This window comes from Orcinus orca, chromosome 10 (genome assembly GCF_937001465.1).
Source record: "Orcinus orca chromosome 10, mOrcOrc1.1, whole genome shotgun sequence".
Taxonomy (NCBI): domain Eukaryota; kingdom Metazoa; phylum Chordata; class Mammalia; order Artiodactyla; family Delphinidae; genus Orcinus; species Orcinus orca.
In genome coordinates, this window is record NC_064568.1 from 17,836,339 (window position 1) to 17,843,942 (window position 7,604).

Genomic DNA, 7,604 nt, shown 5'->3' on the forward strand with positions numbered 1-7,604 from the left:
TCAAATTTGCAAGTTTTCAACCATTATTTCTTCAAAAAAATTTTTTTTCTCTATTCCTTTCTCTCTCTCCTCTCCTTCTGGTGCTCTCATCATACATGTCCTGGTGGATCTGATGGTGTTTCACATCTCTGAGTCTCTGTTCAATTTTATTTGTTATTTTTCTCTGTTCTTCAGATTGTATAATCTTTATTGGTTATCTTCAAGTTTACTGATTCTTTCTCCTTTAAGTTCAAATCAATAGTGAGCCCCTCTAATGATTTTTTTCACTTCAGTTATTTCACCTTTCAACTCCACAACTTCCATGTGGCTCTTTTTTAAAAAAAATAATTTAAATTTCTTTATTGATAGTCTCAATTTTATGAAACATTGTCATCACATCTTACTTTACTTCTTTAAGCACAGGTTCCTTTTGGTGCCTGAATATATTTACAATGGCTGTTTTGAAGTCTTTTCCTACTAAATCTGACAGCTGGGTCCTCTCACCAGGCAGCTTCTGCTGCCTGCATTTTTCCCTGTGAATGAATCACACTTTCCTGTTTATTTGCCTGCCTCATATTTTTTTGTTGAAAATAAGAGCATATTTTTAGCATGTTAATATATTTTAGCATGATAATGCATTTTAGGATGTTTTAGCAATTCTGGATAACCCTCCCCTGCCCACCTCACGCCCCAACTCAACATACAGGGCTTGTTCATGTTGTTTGCTTGTTTATTTGTCTAGTATCTTGACTGGGCTATTTCAGTGAAGCCCACTTTATCCACTGTGTGAAACCTATGATGATTTTCCTCAGTGGGTGCAGCCTTGTGCATGTCCACAGTCACCCAGGATGACAGTGGTTTTATCAGGGCTCTCTCTGATGGACGCTTCTTCTAATCATCCTCTTAGGCTGTGCATCTCTGCTAGTATTACACCCAGCTATCAGCCTTCACTAACTGCCAGCCGATTGCTCTACTGTTTTTTTTGTTTTTTTTTTTTTTTTGCGGTACGCGGGCCTCTCACTGCCGTGGCCTCTCCCGTTGCGAAGCACAGGCTCCGGACACGCAGGCCCAGCAGCCATGGCTCACGGGCCCAGCCGCTCCGCGGCACGTGGGATCCTCCCAGACCGGGGCACGAACCCGTGTCCCCTGCATCGGCAGGCGGACTCTCAACCACTGCGCCACCAGGGAGGGAAGCCCTGCTCTACTGTTTTTGACAATGGCCTGAGCACAAGTTGATCCTGCAGTATGATCCATTAAATTCTGGCCCATTTGCAGGGATAGTTTTTGAAGTTGGTATTTAAACTTTGTTCTGACACCAGGAGTGCAGTTTTTATTTGTCTCTTTCCCTGGGTCTCCCTTGTAAACTAACTAGCCTATCGTTTAGCTTGTTGCTCTCATGAAGCTTTCTCTTAATGAACAGAGCCTCTGAACCCGTGGACATACTTACCTGAAATGTAAGCTCTGTAAGATATAGCTGGTAGAGAGGAGAAATGCTGATGACCTGCCCCTCCCAAGGAAATACCATAGCCCTCAACTGGGAGCTGAGAGGATCCCTGTGTTCTTGACTGAATTGTCTAGAGTTGGGTTTCCACCACGCAGAGCTAGAAGGGGAGAGGGAGGGAGTGGGTCATGATTCAAGTGTCACAGACTCTTGCTCTTCCTTATTAAGTTTTAGTAGATTTTCTTGAGTAAGAAATCTGTTTCTTAATGTGCTTAGGTCCTTAGGACAATTTCCAAAGACTCTAGATAGTTGTTTTAAAAATAATGTTCACAGTTATGCTTGTTTCACTGGGGAACAGTTTCCAGAGCTCTCATGCCACCATTTCAGATGTCGCCACCCTGCCAGGCTCTTGTTCTGCTGCAGTAGCTAAGCTTTAGAATTTGTCTCTCAGGCTGCTTCAAGCAGTCATCATTCTCACAGAGTGAGCCCTGCAAGGGACGGGGAGAGAGGCAAACACAGCCCTGGTGACATTATAGGAGCCTTGGGATCTAGCTGTGCTTGAGATGAACCCTCTGATCTGGACTCCACAGTCAGATAAGTGAATAAATTGCCTTCTTTGCTTAGCTAGTTGCAATGGAGTTCCTCTCACATGTAACCAAGAGTTGTAACTAATACCCTGAATGTCAAACTTTTAATAATGTGTGAGTAAACGATAAGTACTGTGGAAAGCTTGTTCAACAAAATTAGTATTTAGGGTCATTTTCATGTGATATTTAGGTAGTTAATCTCATCCTGATAATTTATGGCCTCTGAGTGCTTGAAGAAATAGATAGACATCATTTATGATGATTCTAACTGATGTTCCTCTTAATAAGCATTTTTAATACATTCCTATTCACCTGTCAATATTTGTTGCTACCCAAAGGGTTGTTTCCAAGGAAGTCTCAATGTTAATTGCTAATTCTGAGGTATAATATTAATAATAATACAGAAGCCTAACTTTAATTATAAAAAGGTCTAATAAGTCAGGTAAACCTCTCTTTTCCATCGGTCTATGGCAAACTTATTAGAACATTTCTGGTAAGCATACAGTTTTCCAAATATTTGAACCAGATAAAGACCTCTTTAACAAATTAGAAGTAGAAAGAGGGAAGACTTATGTTGTTGCCCTTGATGTGATATAGAAAATCTAGGTAATTAAGATTTTTGCTGATTTGGGATATTACTACTTTGACATATTAAAGCATGGCAGAAGTTTGTTGGAAACATAAGAGTTAGAAATTCTCAGGATGTATTTATAGTTCAAGACTGTGAGCAATTTTATCCAATCTCTCTTGATAATATTCTTCCCTAACTCCTTCCTTGAATGTGGATACTTATGACAAGTTTTATGAGCAACGGCATCAGACATTATTATAATCCTGGAACTTACAAAACTTGGTTAAAAAAGTCTTCCTCTGGAGGATGACTGGAAAGTGCCTTAACCTACCTCATATTACCATGTTTGGTACCGCTTGCCAATAAAGTCTGTAGATTCTGCAATCCAGTGATCTCTTGTCATATTTTAAATATCGCTAGGATCTCCAGAGGAGCACATTATTGAGAACACAGGTCTTTATAATCAAACAGGCACAGTGTGTAACAAAATGTAGAGATCCATTATGCAATCTCACCAATTCCTATTAAATGAGGAAAAGGTGATGTGAATTCACAAAACTCAATTATTCTTATAGAATAAAGGCTTTTGGCCTTCACTAAGGAAAAAGGGAAAAGTCCTCCAAGGTCAGTTTTAATTGACAGGTTTGATTTATTTGTGATTGGCATATTGTTTTAAATACTTTGAGCTTCTGAATTACCTGAAAGCAGAATGCAGTCTAGGGAGCTTAATCAAGTCATCTGCTGTTTACTTTGCACTAATAATGGACCTTAGATCCACCATTCACAGAAATAGAAAAGTAAGCATCCACTGATTTAGGACTTCATAAATCTTGAATTGGTGGGATCTGAATTCCACTAATTGTACTTGAGAATCTAACAGTCTTGAGTTGCAAAGACACATGCTCTGATTAGTAAAATCTTACCTGAGAAAGGGTTTCATCTACAGGTTTGTGGTAGATGACACTCCCTCAGAAAAGAGGTAAGGGTTTCCCTGGTGCTGCAGTGGTTAAGAATCCGCCTGCCGATGCAGGGGACGCAGGTTCGAGTCCTAGTCCGGGAAGATCCCACATGCTGTGGAGCAACTAAGCCCGTGTGCCACAACTACTGAGCCTGCGCTCTAAAGCCCGCGAGCCACAACTACTGAAGCCCGTGCACCTAGAGCCCCTGCTCCGCAGCGAGAAAAGCCACCACAATGAGAAGCCTGCATACTGCAACGAAGAGTAGCCCCTGCTCCCCGCAACTAGAGAAAGCCCGCGCAGCAGCAGACTCAACGCAGCCAAAAACAAAAATAAATAAAAATTAAAAATAAAAAAAATTTAAAAATTTTAAAAAAGAAAGAAAAGAGGTAAGACTGTGATTCTCAGTCAACCGACTGACCAGGGCTAGAATGTTTGCATTTTATTTTATTTTATTTATTTGGTTGCACCGGGTCTTAGTTGCAGCTCGCGGACTCCTTAGTCATGGCATGTGAACTCTTAGTTGCGGCATGCATGTGGGATCTAGTTCCCTGACCAGGGATCAGATCTGGGCCCCCTGCGTTGGGAGCACGGAGTCTTCACCACTGTGCCCCCAGGGAAGTCCCTGCATTTTAGAATCTCCATCTCCTCTGCAGTGCCTCAGCAGCACACGGGTCTGGTTTTACAGAGACAAATTTCAAGGAGAACATCACCTAGACTTTATTTCAAATTACCCTGAGGATCAATATATCTCACCGATGTCCAGAAACTCGATGTTTATAATCTTCTGTTATGATATACAACTCAGGGAAGGTAAATGTCCTGTCAACTGCAATCTGTCTTTATTATTTTTAAGGAGGGCTAATTTCCATTATCAAAAGCAGATAAGGAATGCCAGCACTCATTTGTCATTCAAAATGGAATAGACTTGTTTAGCTGGGAATGAATGAAAAGCATCATGTGGTGGGTCTGTTTTTTTAGTAGTGGCAATCAAGTCACAATTCAAGGTCAGGGAAGATTCAAATGTGTTCTACTGGGTTGCTACTATTTTTTTGCATACGTTGGGGAGACAATTTTCCAAAAATAACTTGGGATTTCTAATATTTTTTTCCCCTAAAACAGAGATAAGAAGCAGAAGCCTGAGATTTTCTCTCGTCTTCTCAAATAGTAGTTACTTTTCATTTCACCAATCTGGAGATGTTGGTTCTGATTCGGGGAAGGCTTTTCTTACTCCCATTTTAATGCAATGAATCCCACCTCACAACCTGTATAAAAGGCTGTGGCATGTGAAAAATAAGTCATTTAGTAGTGAGTGGGCTTGTGCAGCAAATCAGCCCCAAGAGTACAGCCAGGCCTTGTTTTTTTTCACAGGTTCTGCACAGGAAATGCTAAAACTGCCATTTGCCATTTGGGATTTCAGACCAACAGATGGTAAGACCTCCCTGTGTGGGTGTTTCCCAGGCACCTTGAAATCAAAATATGACCCAAATTAAACTCATCTTCTGCCTTACAAATAATGGTCTTTCTTTAGCTTTTCCATCTCTAAATAGCTGAACTGTAAGAAATTGCCTGTTTTGAAGGTCATAAGTAGCTGGATACTGGCAATTTCAAACAGATCAACCTTCATAGCTGTTCAGGTCAGAAACGGGGGTGAGATCTTTATCACCTCCTCTCCCCTTCAACTCCCACAGCCAGCCAGTCACAGGGACTGGTAATTCTATTCCTCAGGCACGGTCTGCATCCATCTCTAAGGCAACTGCCATGGCCGAAGTCAGTATTAATTGGCCTCAGCAATTCCACTGTCCCCACTGCAATGAACCGGTGAGTCCTCTGTATTACCCAAGTCAGATCATCTCACTTTCGTGCTAAGAATTGTTCAATGGCGTCTCACTGCCCTTAACGCAAAGACCAGACACTCCAACATGGCTTACAGAGCCTGTAAGCTCCAGCCCCTGCCGACCTCTTCTATTGTACCGTGCTCTATCTTCTGGTTACTGGGCCTTCTATCTTCTCAAACGTGTTCCTGTCCACTTTTGCAGTAGGGTCCCTTTGTACCTACTATTCCATTTGCCTGGAACTCTTTTCTCTCATTACCCACCCCAGGCCCTAGTCTCTCAGTGACCCCCTACTACTCCTTCTTTCACGTCTCAGCATAAAAGCCATTCCTCGAGAGAACCTTCTAGACATCCCCCAGACCAGAGTGGAACCCCATGTTACATACATCCATGAGACTCTGTTCTCCACCTTAGCATGGATCACATTTCTAATTACCTGTTCAATGCCTTGCTAGACTCAAACTCCAAGGAGGCAAGGCCAATAGATAACTAATAAGGACCTACTGTGTAGCACAGGGAACTCTACTCAATATTCTATAATGACCTACATGGGAAAAGAAACTAAAAAAAAAGTGGATATATGTATATGTATAACTGACTCACTTTGCTGTACAGCAGAAAGTAACACAACATTGTAAATCAACTCTACTCCAATAAAAAAAAAAAAGACCACAACTGTCTTGCTCACCACCATATCGCCATCACTAAGCCAGGGCTTCGCACCTAATGGGCGCTCAATAAGTGTTTACTGAAGGCATGACCTTCACAAATGTCAAGGTTACAGTTCACAATTCAAAGCTGCCATCTTTGTTCAGTGATATTCTCAGTTTTGGAATATCTTCGGTGATTTTTCTATTTAGAATTTTAAAGGAGGAAACAAAAACATGCAATGTGAAAATTCAAAATGGAAAAGGTGAACCAGAACTCTGGACCTTCTCTGAATTATCCCCTAGCATAGCTCCATCTAGAAATAGTTATTATTATAAGAGAAATAATAATAATCTAGAATAACACTTATTGAGCACCAACTATGTGCCAAGCTTATGGAGGAAAGTGAGGCTTAGAGAAGTTAAGAGGTTTAGTGAGGTCCACACCGTTAGTAACTGGTGCCTCCACAGTCACAAAGACCCATAATCCAAGACATGCTTGGGATGCTCTCAGTCCTTCAATCTTTGGGAAAGACAATTTCTCAACCACAGGGACCCTCTCTCTACACCCTGAAGACTCAGAGCATCAACTACAGAAACCAAGAGGAACATATTTTCCACTGTAATTAAAATGTCTCTAAACACACCCTAGTTAATTCCATGATGTGTCCAAGAGCAATTCTCTCCCAAGCAGCATCTTATTAAAAGCAGGTGTTCCTACCGGAAGAAAGAGTCTCTGGGCAGCACACGGTTTGAATAATTTCTTCCATTCCTGAGGGTTTCCAACCGAAAATGTGATGGGGTAGATTCTGTACTCAAACTTCTTTGTATATGAGTCTGGCCACTGTCGTAGCTGAAAAACATGGAAGGTCAGGGGAGGGTGATTAGACCCCAGAAATATGAAAAACACCTAAATCTTCTGCATGGCCAGGTGGAAATTATTCAGGTAGCGTACGAAGAAAGTCTAATTTTATCACCACAATTTATGCTCACTGAATAAAAAGACCATTGCTAAGATTTTAAAAAATAACACCCAGAGTTGGCAAGGATGATGGGAAACTGGCACCTAAACTGCAAGGGTAAATTTAAACAAACTTCCAGGATGGCAATTTAGAGACTAGTAACAGTAAATCCCAAGACAGACGCACAAGGACTTTCACCGAAACATAGTTTGTAATAAAAACAAACAAACAAGCAAAAAAACCTTGTTCAATACTCAATGCTCAACGATAAGGAATCGGGAAGACGCATTACGATGGAACTACGCGGTGGACTAATGTACAGTTAAAGTAGATCTATATGTGCTGTCATGAGAAAATGGTTACAATATATAGTTAGGTTTTAGTAAAAGCAAAGTACGATACGAAATGTATAATATGGTTCTATGTTACAGGGAAAAATATATGCATATGCTTACACGTAGAGAAAAATCTGAACAGATAGGCACCTAATTGTTAAACGTGGGTACCTGTGGAGGAGGTGGTGGTGGTTTCATTTTCTAAGTTTATATTTCTGTGTTCTTTAAGACTTTTATGGACAGTGTATATTACTTTGCATAAATTAATTTTATAATAAAATTATTTTAATT